This window comes from Acartia tonsa, chromosome 5, assembly GCF_053477335.1.
Source record: "Acartia tonsa isolate MP-2025a chromosome 5, ASM5347733v1, whole genome shotgun sequence".
Lineage (NCBI taxonomy): Eukaryota > Metazoa > Arthropoda > Copepoda > Calanoida > Acartiidae > Acartia > Acartia tonsa.
The window spans coordinates 21,166,766-21,188,308 of record NC_137264.1 but is presented as its reverse complement, the minus strand read 5'-3'; the positions used below and the strand labels follow the sequence as shown (position 1 = coordinate 21,188,308).

The 21,543-nt window shown below is 30.4% G+C and overlaps 1 protein-coding gene and 1 long non-coding RNA gene across 2 annotated transcripts in view; both read left to right on the top strand.

Moving 5' to 3' along the window:
• Positions 1 to 4,368: 4,368 nt before the first annotated feature.
• LOC145320054 (uncharacterized) lies at positions 4,369 to 12,559 on the top strand. The gene is made up of 6 exons (XR_013880110.1): positions 4,369 to 4,455; positions 7,389 to 7,506; positions 8,118 to 8,212; positions 8,515 to 8,577; positions 12,303 to 12,397; positions 12,535 to 12,559. It is a non-coding gene; the product is annotated as an uncharacterized LOC145320054 (long non-coding RNA).
• A 162-nt stretch (positions 12,560 to 12,721) lies between these two features.
• The window catches only part of LOC145319005 (uncharacterized), a 28,559-nt gene continuing 19,737 nt past the window's right edge, over positions 12,722 to 21,543 (top strand). The window contains exons 1-4 of the mRNA XM_080160820.1: positions 12,722 to 12,751; positions 16,182 to 16,242; positions 16,735 to 16,778; positions 20,479 to 20,515. The gene's annotated coding sequence lies outside the window, so the exon portion shown is untranslated. The remainder of the gene's footprint in view (positions 12,752 to 16,181; positions 16,243 to 16,734; positions 16,779 to 20,478; positions 20,516 to 21,543) is intronic.

Here is a 21,543-nt window from a genome sequence, read left to right as displayed (position 1 = left end):
TTTGTGTGTGTTGTGTATGTGGGTTTAAAACCAGACAAGCAATGCAGTTAAACCAATAATACCAGGTTGGTAACAGGCACCTGCTGGCTGGTTGTCTGTTAATTTACCTGGATTTTTGAAAATTTAAAAAAAAGTTAACATTTCTTTTTTTCACTGCCAAAGAACAAAAATATTTTATCACTTATATAAAATCTAAACTTTTAAGTGATAATTACACGACTTATTAATCTAATCATTTAATTTATAATTTTAATTTTACCTAATAATATTTTCGTAGTTAATCTTTACATAAAAAAACAAGAATGGCAACATTCATAAAAGCGAACTATGTCGATCGGTAGAACAAACGGACGTGAACACTAAGTGTCAAAAGCAGAATATTTATCCAAAAGTATAAACCTAATTGTAAATAAACTTGTTGCAAAATTGTGAAATTATAGGATTCTCTTTAAGGACACAATTATATGCTAGGACTTGATCATAGAGATGCTTCGCTCAAGCTATTGTATCTAGCTGTACTAGGTAATTTGTTCAAATTATGGAGAAGCTTCGCTTTTTTTAAATATCACCAAAACATCTATAATGTGCTAACAAATACAACAAAGCTTCTTATTTTGAAAATTAATTTCAATGCCAATAAATTACAAGTGGGACTTCTTTGTCCCCTAACTCTTTTCATTTTAAAGAAATTAAGATTTTTTTAGTTCTTTAATGTTTTATTGAAATGTGGCCCTTTTGAATTAAAAGGTTGCTAAAAAAGAAAAAGGGGCCAGAAGGATTAAAGTTAAAAAGTAAATTATTCAAAAATTAATTATTGTATTAGGCGAGTGAAAAGCAACAATTAGTCTAAGGAAACTAATTATCATAATTACATTGTTTTATACAATTATCAATTTATTAAAAACAACAAAATTTTCATTAAGAACCAGGACCATTATTTGTCATATATTTAAAACAACTTTTCAAATAATCTATTTTGAATTTCAAAGGTTAGAACGGTGTAGCTACTCTAAAACGGAATAAACTTAAATGTCCATTAGTTACTCCGTATTTTTAGTAGCGAAGCTACTCTATAATTCACAATGTCCGTCCGTCTGTCCGTCTGTCCGTCCGTCCGTCTTTCCGTCTGTCCGTCTGTCCGTCCGTCCGTAATTAATGAATTGGGGGAAACGTGATTTTCTCGGCTCCTATAAAAGTTAGAGAGCTGAAATTTTTTGACAACATTTCCATCATTAAGGACCACAATTAACTATAAAATATCAATGGCGTCGGACTGCTTTTTAGCAGGTTTTAGGCTATTTTTTATATTTTCCAAATTTTCCCCATATCTTTGGTGTTTATGGTCCGATTTCCAAAATTTTTTCAGTTAAAGATATCAAAATTAAATTTCCCGTCATTTGAAGAAAACAACAATGACAGTCAGACTGCCTTTTTGCAGGTTTTTGGCTATTTTTATATTTTTCACATTTTTCCTCATATCTTTGGTGTTTATGGTCCGAATTTCGAATTTTTTTCAGTTAAAGATATCAAAATTTAATTTCCTGTCGTTTGAAGAAAACAACAATGACTGTCAGACTGCCTTTTTGCAGGTTTTTGGCTATTTTTGTATATATCACATTTTTACCCATATCTTTGGTGTTTATAGTCCAATTTTCAAAAAATTTTCAGTTAAAGATATTAGCATTAAATTTTTGGTGTTTTAAGAAAAGAAACAATGGCGGCCAAACTGCCTTTTAGCAGGTTTTTGGCTATTTTTATATGTTTGACATATTTCCCCATATCTTTGGTATTTTTGGTCCAATTTTAAAACTTTTTTGCATTAACAGTTTCAAATTTTTTTCCTCCATCGTTATGTGCATCTAGTATTTAACCGTCTTCATCATACAAAATAAAACAAGGTTTTGTGTTTATTTTCTCCAATAAATCTATTCTTGATTTTAATAAATACACTTTAAATCTACTTCTACGTATTCCCATCCACAATTTTTTGTGCTTCGCTACTTATGCATGTTGTCATCCTTGTTTTATATTTAAATAAATGCATTGGAATTTTTATGTGAACATGTTATTATTCTTTCTAATTAACATGTTGATAGTATTAATAAACAACAAAAATACCTAAAACATTTATTTATTACAAATTTAACTGTGTACCTCTTTTTTCCACATCGCCCCTAGCCTCTAGATCATTAGCCCAAAATACTTTAAACTTTTCTCTAGACCTTTGAAAAGCTTTATCAAACCAAATTGGTTGAGCGGTTTTCGAGATCATTCGGTAAAAACACATATAAAGATTTGTATAAAGATTTAGAAGACTTTTTTTCTATCCATTTATTTTCCCTTAAAAAGAATAATAAAACAACCATGACTTGTCTGTTATATGAATTCTTTAATCTTAGACTCTTGGTAGATAGAATTTAAATATTGTGGTATTTTGACTTTTAAAAAGTGTTTAATGCTTTTATCTTTAATTTCTTGTTAAGTGAATCTACTTTGTCGCATTTTAGCCTTTTTTTAAATGTTTCAAATTTTAACTTCGTGTATTTGAGCAATTTCTCAAATTTGTATTGATATTTGTTATAAAAAATAATGAAAAGTCAACATTCCAAATTTTCAAGATTTGTGAGAAAAAAAATATTTTTTGTTAAAATTAAATTGGTCTTTTGATTATTACTCTTCAAATTGTCTTGGAAAAGGAAAAAATAAATTAAATTTGAATATGTAGATTAAAAATCGATCATGTAAGAATTTTATCTTTGCCTCTCTGCATATAAGTGAATAAACAATATAATGTTGAACGATACTTTAGTTTTAGTAAAATGTTAAATTTCACAGCGGAATATAATAAGGAAAAAAAGTAATTTACCAACCTTTTTGAAAAACAGACAGATGAAGGGGAGAATTCATTTACGAAATAGATTCATATTGGGCATTAAAATGCTTTAAAGAAATTTTAGACATCTATTTTCAATAGCAACCAAGCAAATTAAAATCCTAAAAAAGAATTTAAAACTATATTTATTATAAAAGATAGACCGACTTAGGAAATAAGTTTTGAATTGCTAAATCTTGAGGATTATCTTGCAAGAAAATTTTAAACTTATCATTTAATAAAAACTGAGAAAATGTTGTGACATCCAAAACAAAAATAAAAGACAGACTCTTAAGATTGTAGAGTTTCTACACCAGCTACTAATAAAACAAACTTTAACCTTGGTCCAATTTACTTTATTAATTTACTATGTAAAATATTTGTTTTAATTAATGATTAGGTAAACTGAAAGCAAGGTCATAATCAGAGCAAACATCAAGAACTATCATGTTAGTAAGTAGCGCAGCATCAACAAAATTGCTTTATTTTCTTCTACATTTATTAGTATTGATGTTTGAAGAATAAAATACGCCATGTTAAAAAAGAAATTAATGGACTAAAATTAAGGGAAATTAAAAGTATTTTTTAAGTATATGTGGATTTTCTGTTATCTATTAATGTAGCGGAATTATTTGGACTTTGTATCAGACGTTTCAGATTCTAAAGTAACTGCGCTACTTATAGAAGAGGTTCAACACCATAAAATGAAAGTTAAATATAGAAATTTACCCTTATTTTCTTGTAAACAGTAAACCGTGGAGACTTTAACCTTTTGACTCTTGCCCCTCTGGGCTATCATGATTTATATTAACCTAACCTAAAACGGGATTTCATGGTAATAAATAAAGAAATATGGTAGCGTGGTTGTTTTATAAATGAAATAAAAATTCTGATTTTTTTCCTATTAATAATTCTTAGCTAATTAAGAATTTTTGTTGAGTTTTTAATTATGCATAGATTGTGTATTTTCATTATGTATTTTTTTTGTATTTTAAGAACGTATATTTTATGTATATTAATATAAAATTGTGTTTAACATGTTGTATTAATAATTTCATGTTGGATCAAAATGAATGTTTTTATAACACATCTATTTAGTTTATACTTTTTATTTTGAAGATTGTGAAAACTTGAAAAAAAATTAGTTGTATGATTAATTTTGAAATAAAACTGCAGTATGTATAATATAAAAATGGCTTCACCTCTAGCATCTTGAAGTTTAGTCTATTAGGTATATGGGGGTTTCCCTATCCTCACATTAACAGTTTTCTTTTGATTTTTTTTTTGGTGGTGGGAATTTCTCATAGGGCAATTTCTCTAAGGATTACAACCTGCAGTACCATTAAATAGTTTAAAACCAGCCTTTTGAAAAATATTTTGCAACAGAAACGACGAAATTTTACCCTTTTGTACAAAAGGTTTTATTTATTTTGCTGATATAAGTTAATACATAGAAAATTAATATTCCTTATTATTCGTCCAATTTTTAAATTTTCAGATATATTTTCATTGAAATGATAAGAAATGATAAAAGGTCGAAACCAAGGAGTTGGATAGTAATTATCTAATAATGTAAAATTCAGGTAAAAATTCAATATTATAAAAAAACAATGAATACAGAATAAATGGATATTGTGGGAGATTCCCATATATTCTGATAAAATGTTTTTCCTAGCTGACTAATATAACGATAGCACCTTCCCATTCACCTTATAACTTTTCACCTGACCATGGATGAACGTATTGACAAATATCTGAGGACTATATTAGCAATTAAATTGACTACAAATATTCCCCTTTCACAATATCCATATTTTCTATATCATTTAATTGCAAGTTTGAACGTCATATTTTAAATTATGGGGATCCCTTCACGATAAAGATAATACTTTAAAGCATAGCAAATCTATAATCATTGCAAGACAGTCCTTTCAATGGAAGAAATTTTTGGAATTTTTTTTTAAATTAATTTTTTTCGAGTTGTCCTACAATCTTGATTTTTAGCAATGACTAGGACTATAAGACAGAAAGATATTTTATAACAATATTTATCAATATGCTTAAGAATATAATATAAATTTATATCTTGTATCGTTTGTCCTCTTATCCTACATGTTGAGTTTAGCATTTATGGATGTTTGTCATACTTGTTAAAAAAAAATGAATTTTATGCTACTTTGAAGAAGACCATTCAAGTTTTTACAATATTCATGATATTATTAAGCTATTAACGAAATCAATCAAATAATATTGAATACTGTAGCCAAATTATATAGATTATCAATAATTTTAACTTTTGGTAACTTAGACTTAAATATAGCATTTGATATATGCAAACAATTACATTTCTATTCATGTTTTAATTGAAATATAGTACATCATTTTCTATTATACTGCTAGTAATAATTTTCAGTTCCAAAGCCACAATTTTTAATAGAATTTTAGAAGCGGCGCTGCTTTATACATAATTAGGGTCAGTCCGACAAAGTCATTTAAATTCAAATAAAAAGAAAAAGTTGTCAAAAATTTATTTGTTTGATGTTTGCTGCGCTTTCCATAGATAAAAAAAGGAAGAATATAAATTTCTTAAAATGGAAAAACACATCTAACATCCTGTTACTTTTAAACAAGGATTGTTATAATTGATAATAAATATTTGTAAGACTATTATTGTTCTTGTTTCATAAATATAAAATGAAAAGATTGAAAAGTTAATAATATGAGCTAAAAGGTTTAAATGATTAATCATTTAATAAGCTCAACCATTAATTAATAGGCAACAACCCATATAGGACAATAACCTCATAACCCAACCCCCCCCCCCCTTTAAGTTCTCTGGCCCTACCCTTTTATTTTCATTAAAAGTATAGATAATGGGGGTCTTTTTCAGCAATAGTGGTAGTGCGAATGGGGCGCTTGTCCAAAATCTGGTATATGGAGATCGCTCTTCTATGAGTACTACTTAAATCCTACTTTTGCTGTAATATACATAGACATTCTCAAAGTCGGCTTGTCAGTGAAGAATGCTTTTCCTTTTATTCCCACAAGTATAATACGAATTTGGTTGAACCCATGGCAGTCCAACAAATACCCACGCACGGTATTATATTGCTTTAAATTAAGAATAAATGGCTGGTTATGATGTCCGATCTATATCATATAAGTATATCAAGTACATAAGAAGGAAGATGGTTTTATAAAGTGTATTTATATTACAAGTGAATCAATTAAGTATGAAAGATACAGGATAGGAGATAGTAAACATAAGTAGTGTAGGACAGGAGATTGCCCCAAGTCCAAAGCATCTAATTGTGCATAGTGTTAGGCCTCTAACATAAGACCTAGGCACAATTCATGCTAAGTACTAAGGAACCTAAATTTAAACTACCATGCATGCTAAATTAACTAAGATCATTACCTTTAAGCCAGGAGAGAAGAAAGAACTTAATAGTTCAAGAGTTAGTAAATAACTGACTGATTTTATAAGGTGCAAGCTATAAAGACAACTTATTACCCGGATTTAATTCTTGTCTGTTCAATAAAGTGTCTGTGTGTTAAGCTTGTGACGTAAATGTAGCAGGGGCTTTAGGTATACTTAGTTTTACATAATTGTTACATGGTTATGTTATCAATAGATACAAAGTTCACTATAAACATATAACATTAGTTAATCACATATAGATTACCATAGATAGGCTAGTATTACCCATATATGGATGTATATTGGTAATAATAGGCCTGAAAAGCATAAAAGTGCATTAAAATTGCCTAAGGGTTGACCATTTTAGCTGTTTCTTGTGCCCTGAAGCATGAGAGATAATTACTCTAAACTGTCAATCAAAAGTGGACTAATATCTCATATAGTACCAATTTATAGAGGGTATAAATAATGTGATCTAAATGCGAAGCATTTCTTTAAAAGACTTGTCTGTACGTTCAAAGTATTTTGAAATTTAGATGTCGCATCTCCAATAGTTATATGTTAAACAGTTTGATTTGATTGATATTAATTTTAGATTAGTTTATGTTGCCCTGCAGTTTTACAATACCTTGTAAAAACCTTGTAAAAAACGCATATTATAATCAATTGAATAAACATTCTTTGTTTTTTTTTCAGGTGGGGAAGGGAATTTGTGGTCCACTAATAGTTGAAGGGATTATACCAATTAAACTAATTATTATAAATGAATAGAATAGAGAGAACTTTCAATAAAAATATTTTAACATTTTTTTTGTAGAGTTTTCATGTTTTGCTAAGAAATTTTTAATTATATCTTGTTCCAGTTTTTAGAATAGAAAATATATTCTTATATGTTGTTTGTGTCTTTGGTCCTCCCCCCCCCCCTCAACTGAATAATACTAATTAATTGTTTTATTCAATTTATCGTGGGTTAACGTGGATTCTTAGAAAATATGAAAGATTTTGTACTATTACTCATTTTATTTTCAAAACTGAAATGAATTTAAGAGCAAACACCCCAACATCGTCAGATGTAAGATAATAAAATTGTTTTAGTGAGAAAGAGAGAGCTACCCAACTGCCTTCTCTGCGAGTGACTAATAATGTCTTTCCAATGCCACCAGCTAACAAAATAGTCAACTTTGTACCTCAGAGTCACAACAAAAAATATAAGGTATTTGAAATTTATCTACATATTTATAATAGAGACAGTCGATCTAAAGACATACTCTCTAAATCAACCAATAGGATAACAACGGAGGTAAATTCAAGACATGTCATTGTTTGAAATTGTGTACAGATTTTAGTAAGAAAAGACAAATTTTTTTCAATTTCAAATTAGTTATGAATAGTTAATTTCCTTAGAATAAAGTTAGATAGACCGTCTAGATATATTATGTATGTTATCCACATATATGCCCTACTATCCCTACTTTCTATCTATTCTCAGTAGCATATCGACTATAAATTGATACATGGTTGCACGTACACCAATACATTAGCTTTGGTAACATCCGTATTACAATCAACCTGTAATTCCTTTTAATTTGCCTGGAAGTCCTAACTGTGCCTAGAAATTAGTTTTGCTTATTCAAGGACCAGGCATCTACTCTAGTTATGTTTATTGCCTGACATATCAGTAGTAAATGCTATTGTATCTACTTATTGTTTCTAGTATCTTGTGCTAACCTAATCATCTATATATCTATCTATCTAGGTGTACCTATATATATAACTAGGTGATACCTATCTATCTATCTAGGTAACAACTATCAATTCATCTAGGTGATAACTATCTATCTATGATGACTGGTATCTACATCTTGTTGCTGGTAACCTGTGCTAACCTAATCAGCTGCCATCATTTCAAATCAGACCAGGTAAACATAAGAATTTTTATTATTATTTCTATTATAAAAATAACTTCAACTACGCTTCTAGAAGTTTTATAAAATGTCAAAATTAGTTCAACCTCCTTCAATAACAGCAAGTCGAAAAAAATGTGTGCAATTAATTCATATCTGACTTTCAATAAGGATCAGATAAAAGAATAAATGCTCTTTCATACCAAAAAATGTATCACTTCTAACCAATGATATGGTCGGAATGTCCAATTGTCGGATTGGTGATCTAGGCTTTCTATATTACTATATTACTTCTTTTAAAATAAATGTTACTCTAGGAACACATGGCTACATTTCGAAATTTCAGCCAAAACCCTGGACTCATGGTGTCTTTCATGCAGGTGGGTATCTATCTATCTATCTGTATGTCTATTTATCTATCTATCTAACTATCTATCTATCTATCTATTTATCTATATATCTATATATCTATCTATTTATCCATCTATTTATGTATCTAGCTGTCTATCTATCTATCTATCTATCTATCTATCTATATATCTATCTATCTATCTATTTATCTATCTATCTATCTATCTATCTATCTATCTATCTATCTATCTATCTATCTATCTATCTATCTATCTATCTATCTATCTATCTATCTATCTATCTATCTATCTATCTATCTATCTATCTATCTATCTATCTATCTATCTATCTTTCTATCTATCTATCTATCTATTTATCTATCTATCTATCTATATATTTATCTATCTATCTATCTATCTATCTATCTATCTATCTATCTATCTATCTATCTATCTATCTATCTATCTATCTATCTATCTATCTATCTATCTATCTATCTATCTATCTATCTATCTATCTATCTATCTATCTATCTATCTATCTATCTATCTATCTATCTATCTATCTATCTATCTATCTATCTATCTATCTATATATCTATCTATCTATCTATCTATCTATCTATCTATCTATCTATATATCTATCTATCTATCTATCTATCTATCTATCTATCTATCTATCTATCTATCTATCTATCTATCTATCTATCTATCTATCTATCTATCTATCTATCTATCTATCTATCTATCTATCTATCTATCTATCTATCTATCTATCTATCTATCTATCTATCTATCTATCTATCTATCTATCTATCTATCTATCTATCTATCTATCTATCTATCTATCTATCTATCTATCTATCTATCTATCTATCTATCTATCTATCTATCTATCTATCTATCTATCTATCTATCTATCTATCTATCTATCTATCTATCTATCTATCTATCTATCTATCTATCTATCTATCTATCTATCTATCTATCTATCTATCTATCTATCTATCTATCTATCTATCTATCTATCTATCTATCTATATATCTATCAATCTATCTATCTATCTATCTATCTATCTATCTATCTATCTATCTATTTATCTATCTATCTATCTATCTATCTATCTATCTATCTATTTATCTATCTATCTATCTATCTATCTATCTATCTATCTATCTATCTATCTATCTATCTATCTATCTATCTATCTATCTATCTATCTATTTATCTATCTATCTATCTATCTATCTATCTATCTATTTATCTATCTATCTATTTATCTATCTATCTATCTATCTATCTATCTATCTATCTATCTATTTATCTATCTATCTATCTATCTATCTATCTATCTATCTATCTATCTATTTATCTATCTATCTATCTATCTATCTATCTATCTATCTATCTATCTATCTATCTATCTATCTATCTATCTATCTATCTATCTATCTATCTATCTATCCGTGAATGGTTTTGGTTTCATAATGAACCTAGATTACTCTATTTGGCCTCTTTTGCATCTATATCCATGTAAAGGAAATCCTATGGGAGGAAAACTTATGAATATAGATTTTACAAAATGTACACCAAGTTATAATGGTTGTCTTCTAATACAGCAACAGTTATGTTATAAAGAAGCTGTGCTACTTATGTTCACATAGATCAATATTTTAAAGTTAGTATGTTTTTCAACCTATTTTTAAAAAAATTACACTATTCTAAGACATGAAGATATATTTTGATTTTAGCAATCATTTTCAATTCACTTTGTCTCTTGTAGAAGTGAATTATCAATATTAGCTTGGTCGCTAATACATAGATCAACAAAAATATATAGCATACCAGAGTATAAAAAATGTAGCCTTACTACAATCCAAAAAGTGAGGGATTTGATAGTCAGTTTGTCCATTTAGCTTAAGTTCTCGTTAACTTCTTGACAAATTGAGCATTGTTTATCAGGAAATTAGAGTCCCTAAAAATAGTTACGATGCCGCTAGTGACTCTATTATATAGACTAGCCTTTCAGTCCATGCAAAGGAATACACGTACGCGCATACCTTACTTGCAGATTCACTGTGCTACTATTTTTTAGTTCTTTTTTAACAAACTCTCAAGCTAACTTTATCCTAAACTCAGTTTATGTTTTGCAGACTAAGATAGTGGAGAGTTTTATTGGAAAATTCTAAAAACTATTTTTTGTCTGGGCTTATTTCGAACTTTATAGATTTTAAATATTCCTCAAAAGTAGCTTTAATTAAAACTAAAAAATACGCTGCATAACTTCGAAAGTTGAAGCTTATAAAAAAGATTTATGTTTTGAAAGTCTGAACATAAATCCGATGTTCATTTGTTATACAGTGCATTTTTTATTTCAAAGTTAGTATTTTTTTCAACTTATACTTTTAAAAATGCACTATTTTAAAACATAATGATAAATTTCGATTTTGGGAATCATTTTCAATTTATTTTGTCTCTTGTAGAAGTGAATCAAGCAATATATGTAAGCTTGGTAGTTTAGATTATAAAGTGCATGCTGGTCAATATAGACTACGTATGCTACGTTTATTGCAAAGGATCCTAATTATTTTAAAAGATTCTCAAAAAAAAATCTTACGTAATCATCAATTTTACTAAACCAATTAATTTACTAAATTTGAGAAGTTAAAGTAGGAGGATTAATTAGTAATTCTATTCTAAATAAAAATATATTAGAAATTATTACATCATCAAGTTAAAGTTTTCAAGTATTCTTATCCTTATCAGCAAAGATACTTCAAAATTAAAGTATGGACGTTTGTGAATATCTGTAATAGAAGCGTGCACAGAGGGGGGTGCACGCAGCAATAATACAGCTGGAGGGGTGTGCACAGAGGGGGGTGCACGCAGCAATAATACAGCTGGAGGGGTGTGCACAGAGGGGAGTGCACGCAGCAATAATACAGCTGGAGGGGTGTGCACAGAGGGGGGTGCACGTAGCAGTAATACAGCTGGAGGGGTGTGCACAGAGGGGAGTGCACGCAGCAATAATACAGCTGGAGGGGTGTGCACAGAGGGGGGTGCACGCAGCAGTAATACAGCTGGAGGGGTGTGCACAGAGGGGGGTGCACGCAGCAGTAATACAGCTGGAGGGGTGTGCACAGAGGGGGGTGCACGCAGCAATAATACAGCTGGAGGGGTGTGCACAGAGGGGGGTGCACGCAGCAGTAATACAGCTGGAGGGGTGTAATTTTATTTCACGAGGTTCAATACATCCCCTTAGATATCCATCTCCCTACATAATTAGCATGTTGAAAACATTCGCATTGGATTGCCATAAAAGACACTTGTGATGGTCTTGCCCGTCAATCCAGGAAAAAAAAGGAGATCCAGATGTCTCCTTTTTTGACCAAACATTCGCCTTGGATTAGTAGATTTGTTAATTTTTTTATTTTACAACCAACTTTGAATGTTTTAGGGGGGTGGGGGTGTATACCCTTGTCAAAAGCTTTTATGCAATTTTAAGGGGTTAGATTTCTATGGGTGTGTATCAGTCCCCTTAATTTTTTTTTTATACCCTGTTTCTGCAAGCCTTTGTCTGCAATATAAAGTTAGTTATACCAAGCTTATTTGCAAAAAGTGAATTTATCTTACACGTTAATTTTTCTTTCAATCTTTCTATATATTTACTTATCTATAACTTTAATCTATCTCACAATTTCCTCCTGTATATCTACATATATAATATATCTATCTATCTATCTGTATATTTAGAGAGTTGTATCTGGAGAATTTTTCCTTGGATTCCATGCCTGGGATAAAATTAACAGGAATTATATTTTAATATTAATTCTTAGAAAAGAATCTACGTTCGTTTCATTCTTCAATTTATTACATTTTAATAAGATTTCAAACAAAAATTCATTACCTTCTATATTAAAGTTTTTGATATAGTATGTTACTAAATGTCTTAGCAAATAGCTAAAAATTGAGAAACATTTGGAAGGTTTTGGTATCCTCCCCCGAAATAGTTATAAACCTTCCCAGGACCTATAAAAATCTACCCTGTAAAGAAGAACCCGATCGGTTTAGAGGTTAGCGAGATTTTTTGATACATACTGGCTACATACCCCTTTTCTAGGATTTGCAATGTTTTATTAAAATTGAAATTAAAATATGTATTTGTTACAGAAAATATGGAACTTCAAACATATCATATGTAGGCAGGGGTTTCTTCATAACTTTAAAATTAAAAACAAAAAGCAGCCGCAGCCGCCAAAATGATCAATACAGTTGCAGCTATGACGCTAACACTACTGATCCAACCGAATATTTAATTAAGCTGCAGAGGAGCTGTACTAAAAAAAGAGTCCTATAACAAACGTAGAAGTAACAAACGTCAGAGTTGACAGTTAACCTAACCTAGCCTATTTTAAACCATCTTACATGTTTTATAAAGTGGGGGGGCTTATTTGTATATTCGTATCTTAAACTAAGCTAATCTGTATAGAAATGATTGATTAACTTAATATTTTAGACACTCTGGTGTTTTTCTACTTCGACGTTTGTCACTCCTGCGTTTGTCCTAGTACCAAAATGAGCGGTTGTTTCTAGTCCATATTTTACATGTTAAACGCCCTCCTACAGTCAACAAATCCTTTGATTACACAACCTTTGTCTTTTACTACTAATTGAGCAATTTTTATATGGCGAATTGCATTACAGTTAGATTTAGTTGTCTGATGCCCACTTTTAGCATTTTTAACGTTGACAATGTTTCGGCTAAATCCATCATCTTTTCTAAATCTAATTTTTAGATTACCTTACCTTTTTTAATGTATATATGTATGACGAGCTTTTCTAATAATATATTTTTTTCTTTCTTTTTATCTCTTTGAAATGGTAATTGAGATGCTTAAATCTTCTTTGTGGTGATCAATAATAGGATCTAATATTTTGCCGTTTCAAATATTTCTTAATTTATTATCTAAGGATGAACATCTTAAATCTTAGAGAATTATGCCTAGGAAAATCTTCCATTAATTGGTAAACTCAATGGAATGACTTGTTAAAGATGTGATATAAGTTGCTGGATTCATTTATGTATGTTCATTAAGATCTTGAAAACCACCCCACTAAAGTATATACATCTTTCTATAATTATTAAATACATAAATAGAGTCTTAATAGAGTAAGCCATTTGTATCTAAGAATTTCTATTGGAAAAAAAGACACTTTTGTAAGATTATAAAACCTTAAGGCCTGATAAGTGTCACCAGATTAAAATAGACGTCCATACAGAACAGTTGAATACATTGATTTAGTACGTTAATTATTTCAAAATCAACATGTTTCATATTTTCGTACTGAACTTTTAATAAAGAATATAAAGTTGCTACGCTTCATTATTATTCAATACACACGACGTTTACAGTAGCTAGAGTAATTCTAATTTGATTTACTGTGTTGAAGTCACACTGTTACATCTTTTACAGACATTTCTGGATTAAATATTCATCACCAAAGTATTTTATGTAAAGAGTCTACAAAGCTAGATTCATAGATTATTTACCAGAAGGTTATAATATTATAATTATTATTGCAGTACCTACCTAACGTAGCTAACGAAAACGAGGATGACAACATCCGTAAAAAAAACCTCTTATTTTTTAACTCTTGCCTGCAATATTCTTAAAAACATCAAGTACTTTTTTCTCTAAGGGTGATACTCCAATAGGTTAATATGGTATAAAAGGACAAAAAATATAATTTTTTAATTGTATCTAAAAACATAGTACCTGAAAAAATCTAATTTATTGTCACTCCCAAAAAAGTCTAAAACATGCCCAGGTTCTTCAACATTAGCCTCTAGTGGTATAGCCATTTACGAGATTTAAGCTAACAAACATATGAATATCTTTATCCCAAGACTAAAGTAATATTGTCTTTTCAGCTCAGATACCCAAATTTTAAGTTTTTGTTGGCTTCTGTGCCTTTTTGTTATTAATAGAACGTTTTATTTCACAACCTTTGTTTGCAAAAAAAATTTCTAGACGTATATATATGTGCTTTACGTGCATTTACAAAATGAATGTAAAAATTCTGCAAAAATAATATACATTTTTAATAATTTTATGAATGTATGATAACATAGAATTTTGGATGAGGCACACAAAAGTACGAACATGTTTTAAAGTGCATCTGCTCTATGACTAAGGTACGTTCAAAAGTTTAAAAGTGTGAACAATAGATATAAATTCGCCAGAGCAAACAATCTTTTTCCTAAAATAAATTCTCAGCCATTTAACCCTTAACGGTTGGAGGGATAGGGGGGGGCGTTGAACGCCCCCCCCTATCCGGTTTTTTCTATCTCATTTTCTGTGTGTGAAAGATAAAGAGCCCAAACTGCTTGACTTTTTAAGTGTGGTTAAAACACATAACTGAGAGTTGGAATTTTTTGAATATCTCCATCCTGGCGGGCACAGGATGCCAGCAAACCTGGCAGGGTCATCCAGGTAAAGAGCAAAACTATTTTTTTGACTTCAACAAAGCATTTTATCTTACCAAAATATTAAAATATCCTCTAGTAGTACATCCTCATATTAAATACAGGTGTTCAAGTCAATTTCAGGTTCCAGGTATGATCCTGCAGTTCCTGATCCTTCAGGTCTCCAGAAATCTTTAAAAGGCTCATGTGACCGCAATTTTTGACTTAGAATCTTCAAATTTTAAACTTAAGCTTTTCTGATATGTCTACATAATGTATTAAAATTTCATAAAGATCCGCCGCCGTTTTCCCGCCGACCGCTGACTGCGGCGGCTGGCAGCTGCCAAGTACAGCTGCGGTCGCTGAAATTTATATTTGATATTTCAAATATAAAATTTACATAAAGATAAACATTTTCTGCAAAAAAATTTTTATTCTAGCTTCAAAAATAAAAAATTTTTTTTTTAAATTTTTAAGTAAAAGAGGACCTAAAAACAAAGGTTGTTAAATAAAAGGGTGAAGGAAGCGAAAATTGACTTTGACTTACCTAAGGTCGGAAATTCATCATAACACAGGGGACTTGCACAAAATTTTTTAGCCCTCTAGCTCTAATAGGAACTGAGATAATATGGGGGGTGCGTTGAACGCCCCCCCCCCCCCCCCGACTGATTAAGGTGTGGCAAGGGGCCCGACTGTAAGTGGTTAAGTCTAAAGTCTACAAAAAATCAAAATGATATAGCATAATAATCTAAAGATTAATAAGAGTATTTTGAATGGCTCTGCAGCTGTGCGTCAGACACATGTAAGCCTTAGGGAACCTTGTAGAATTTTGAAAATGAGTGGGAAGTCAAATCATACCCAAATATGGCATCCCTTCATTCAAAAAGTTCCAAAGCATCTAAAGGGTTTTAATTTAAGGCTTAGTGTTCAAAGATGTTAATTTTGGTCATGTGATGTTAATGTCAAGCTTTTTAAAAATATGTTTAACAATAATATCTATAGCCTTGACCACTTAAATATTAAATACTATGAATACTACGACATAAAACACTTATGAATGTCAACAAAATGCTTCCAAGTCTAACAGTGGAGCCTACAGTCTCTACACAGTCAAAATAATCCAAATTAAAAAGTTTTAGTCTATGAGGAAAACTGAATAAAATTAGTTCGAGTAGAATTTGATAGATGGAGCTACAGACACAAAAGACTTTCTAAATCATATCACAGGTAACTAAGTTACAAGCGTGGCAACTCATCAAGATTTATACATATGTAGAATCTTGATGAACTAGTTCTATGACGGTGTAGCTTCAATGTTAAGTTCTCCCCTTTCTGTTCTTTTTCATTCTTCTTCTTAATTCTGTTCTCATTTCCGCTTTATTCTTTTCTGTCTTCGTTTTCTTCTTTTTTTCTTTTATTTTTTTTTCTCTACTCCTTGATTTTAGTAAAGAAGACAATCTGTAAAAAATAATTGATGTCTCGAAAACAAGAAATATCTAAGTCTATTATACTATTTTATGATTTGACACTTTTTCATTAACTTTTAATCAATCTTTCGGGTATAGTCCCTTTCTTGACATCGCCTCTTAAGGGGCGTTTCGTCGTATTTTCTCCTATTTCTAGACCCTGCGGGAGCTCTAACCCTTCGGGGCAAATTTTCTAACCCTTCAGATGCGATGTCACGAAAGGGACTTTACCCAATCTAACTTTATTTGTTAGGTTCTGGATACCTGGCGCCTTATGGGTGGAGAGGCATGTTATAGGTAAGTTGTAGAACATCTACTCTATAACTATTATTTGTATTTACTTATGGATGGAGAGGTATGTTATAGGTAAGTTGTAGAACATCTACTCTATAACTATTATTTGTATTTACTTATGGGTGGAGAAGTATGTTATAGGTAAGTTGTAGAACATCTACTCTATAACTATTATTTGTATTTACTTATGGGTGGAGAAGTATGTTATAGGTAAGTTGTAGAACATCTACTCTATAACTATTATTTGTATTTACTTATGGGTGGAGAAGTATGTTATAGGTAAGTTGTAGAACAGCTACTCTATAACTATTATTTGTATTTACTTATGGGTGGAGAAGTATGTTATAGGTAAGTTGTAGAACATCTACTCTATAACTATTATTTGTATTTACTTATGGGTGGAGAAGTATGTTATAGGTAAGTTGTAGAACATCTACTCTATAACTATTATTTGTATTTACTTATGGGTGGAGAAGTATGTTATAGGTAAGTTGTAGAACAGCTACTCTATAACTATTATTTGTATTTACTTATGGGTGGAGAAGTATGTTATAGGTAAGTTGTAGAACATCTACTCTATAACTATTATTTGTATTTACTTATGGGTGGAGAAGTATGTTATAGGTAAGTTGTAGAACATCTACTCTATAACTATTATTTGTATTTACTTATGGGTGGAGAGGTATGTTATAGGTAAGTTGTAGAACATCTACTCTATAACTATTATTTGTATTTACTTATGGATGGAAAGGTATGTTATAGGTAAGTTGTAGAACATCTACTCTATAGCTATTATTTGTATTTATTTATGGGAAAGGTTAGAGGCCCGTCAGTATCTTTGTATTTTTTATGATTCAGACAAAAAAAAACTTACTACTTTATGGAATAGAACAGAATTAGTGTTTTTATGGTATTACCTGTATTTTCCTATTTGTGTAATGAAAATAGTGTAACACAGACATAAATATCAGTTATAGGTAAAAGTATACAATTAAATATTCATTACATCAATAGTTGTACTACAGTACAAACATTACAAATATTCAGCAAAGCTTTTCTACACTTAGGGTTTGTCCGTTGATTGAGACATGTAACAATTGTCCTTTCGATTTCAAATAAATAATGATTCCTGTAACAGGTAGGTACACTTTAAAAAAGCGTCGCAACTCTATAACCTTTACAATACAATCTTCCGGCCTATTCATCTGATTTTTAAAATTTCCCAGGAAATAAGGCACACTGTTTTAAGCAAATCATCTCTTAATTAAGTCCTTAAAATTGTAAGTATAAGTATAAAATTGTAAATTTACACACAATTTTGTTTATACTTCTACATTTTTAGCCTGCTTATAAATTCTAACACTCTACAATTGTTTTGTCTTACCAACTAATTTGAAACTATGCTTTTATGGATGATATCATCCTTGTTATTATTCATCTCTCGGGACGTAGAGTGTTGAACATGAAGTGTACACACCTATAAGGTGTAAATCTTCAACTATTGGGGAATAAATTACTTTTTTTCTCCCCAAATTTTGTGCTCCTTTTAAAATATCTATACAAAAAATGTGAAACCCCTCTTTTTACCCCCTTAAAATAAAAAGCTTGGACGTCCCTGAATAGTTTGAAAGATTTGTTTTATATATCTTTGCTTTTCAGGAAGAAAATCAAAAAATACCCTTGGACACTTTTAATACATAAACACAAAATGGAAAAAAGAAAATAATACTTATCTTTTAATGGAATAAATCTGATAATTAATATAGGCGCTAATTAAAAATCCATTCATTAGTCCCGTCATTTATTTACATAAAACAACAAAGAAAATTATTCTGTAATTAGAAGAATAATGTATTCATGAATGAACAAATAATAGTAAATCTTAAATACAATTTAGTGATTGTTAGAACTAAATAAAGCTTTTGATAAATTTAATTAGATTGTAGTTTCAATGTGAAAAAAATTACGTTTAATAATAGAGCGTATCAGTACGTCCAGTAATCTAAGTGTTCTTAAAAAATCTTTTTTTCTCTAACTTTATTACTGTTCGGTTTTCATTAAAAAAAAAATTATTCTATCTAGCTGTGCTGCATATTGACATAATTTTTTTTTTTACTTTTGTTTCGACTTTTATGTCTATTCAGTTCTTATTTTCAGGAATGAGTATTATGAAAATAGTCTAAAACCTGAGGTGAATTCTCAAAAAACGGTATTATCCTCTTAGAAATTTTTTTTTCAATATTGAAAATCAATTTGAGTAACCTCCCCCCTCCCCCCCCCCGACAGCGAACTATGAACTTTGGCCGCAGCGCTCGGCTCCCTAGCCTGCCTAGCCGCAGCGCTCGGCCCCCTTGCCTGCCTAGCCGCAGCGCTCGGCTCCCTAGCCTAAAACCTAACCTAACCTAAAATAGTTGTTCGTCGGTAGTCGCGGGGGGGGGGGGGTTCAAAATTGAAAAAAAATTTTAAAAAATTTCTAAGAGGATAACGCCCAAAAAACATTTTGGTTCACTGCCTCACTTAAAATAGTGAGGTAAAATTATCCCTCAACCGTTATTAACCGTTTTAAAGATCGCTACAAACAGAGAAAATTTTCTTACAACATTATATTATAGGATACTTGTCTATAACACTCATGTAAAGTAGTTATAGGTATTATTGGGTAAATTACGTATATGAGTATTATACAGCAAATATTATATGTTATCATGTACAATTCTGAACCCTAGCAAAATAAAAGCCAAAAAAACACGAATCATATCAGTACCAGGTTTAGATCTTTAGCTATATAAATTTTTATTTTCCTTATAAAACTCGAGCCCTGATTGTAAGTTGAAATCATTGTTAATTTTAAATTTTATACCTAAATTTTTTAAAATTGTAATATCAAACTAAATTTTCTTAGAATGAACTCTTTTGTATTATAATCTATTAGAATCTACGACTGTCCTGTTCTCCTAAAACTGTCTTTTTTCTCTTTATGTGAAAAGTGCAGAATGAATTAAAACCAAAGTTTGTCCATCTGCCGTCACCCTCTGATGTCTGAGACTAAGGAAATTGTTGTTTTGCATGTTATAAAATATTAGCCACCGTCACGGATATCAGTTCCCATAAAAAGCGGCTAAAATATGCAAAAAAATTTAGCAAATTATGCAACCGAAAAAAATTGCTATGGATTATTTGCTTTCAGGGGGCTTGATTTTTAAAACTGACTGGCTTTAAAAACGGCTCAGTCGCTTGCGGAGCCATGCATTTTATTTGGTCATTATAAGTTAAACTAGTCTTATGTCTACTTTTTATTATAATGTATAAACAACATACTTTGGCAGTCTATAGTCTACAGGATAAACAAATAGAAAATAACAAGAATAATATAATCCTTGATAGTCCAGCAATTTTCTAGCGGCTACGCCATTAGAGGTCTATAGAGATCAACCGTCCACTTTTAATTTTAGTTAAAACAAAAAACAGAATAGTTATTTCTCGCATCGTATTATAAACAGCTTTCCGCGGATATCAAATGTACAATTATAAGATTAAAACCATTTTTTTTAGCTCCGAGATGCAGTAGGCACAGACAATATTTTTGTAAGAATTGTGAAGACTTGTATTCAAATTACGCAAATAATTTTTTGACATTTTTTATATTGTTTTCAGCTGAACTCAAACTTTTGAAAAATGTGTTTTAAAAAATCTTTTTTTTTAGGGAAAGAGTACTACAATAGAAGATTTAACTTTACAAGGTGAAATTGTTTTTAAATATTTGAAGATTTAAAAATTATGTTTATTTTCCCTTTAAACGGATGTTATAAGCATTTTAATAATTGAAACAGCTTGACTTCACCAAAGCATTTGATAGAAGCAACAATGTTTTATATTATATCACAATGTACAGTTTTGGGGGGGGGGGTCATATTGATCCCCCCTCTATCTCGGCTTCTGTTACAGATAAAGATGTAAAATTTTTTTCTGGTGGTTCATGTGTATTTTTAGAGAAAATTACTTTTTCTAATCATAGCGGTCAGGCCGCTCCTTAGCCGCTTTTTAGCGGCCAGCCGCTAAATTTTAAAACAGCTGTAGAGTGGCCAATTTTGCAGCTAGGATGACCAAATTTTAGGACGAACTTTTTTTTTCCATAACAAAAAAATTACTTTTTCTGATCATCGCCGAAAAACACGGAAACCGCCATTTTCGGTAAAACGGCGGTTGGCGGCGCCACTTAATATCTTTATCTGTTTATTGTTGCTCAAGGATTTACCAAAAAAAATTATAGGTCTCTAGCTGTAATAGAAGCCACGATATTCATGATATATGTGTGTGGTAAAAGCCGGACAAAAATCGGTCATAAAGTCGGTCAGGGTGCGGTCAAACGGTCATAACACCACTTTTCTCATAAGGTCATTGATATCTCAGTATTCACCAAAAAAATTTTAAGTTTTTACCTTATACACAAAAGTCATAATGTAGAAATTAAGATTTATTTAGAATTTTTTTTAAATTTTGGTGCTACCCAACCGACTTTGACCGGACACCACGACCGACACAGACCAGATATCCTAATAAAATCAACTCTTGCCGACGCATAATTACTAAACTTAAAAAGTCATGAAGTAACAGCTATCCATCTTATCTACGAAAAAAATGACATTGAAAAAACTAGAGGGGGGGGTCAATATGACCCCCCCCCCCCCCGATCTGTAAGGGTTAAATTTGAGCTTTTTTATACAAAGGTAATTATATAGTTTTAAAACATAGATACCCTTTACAATAT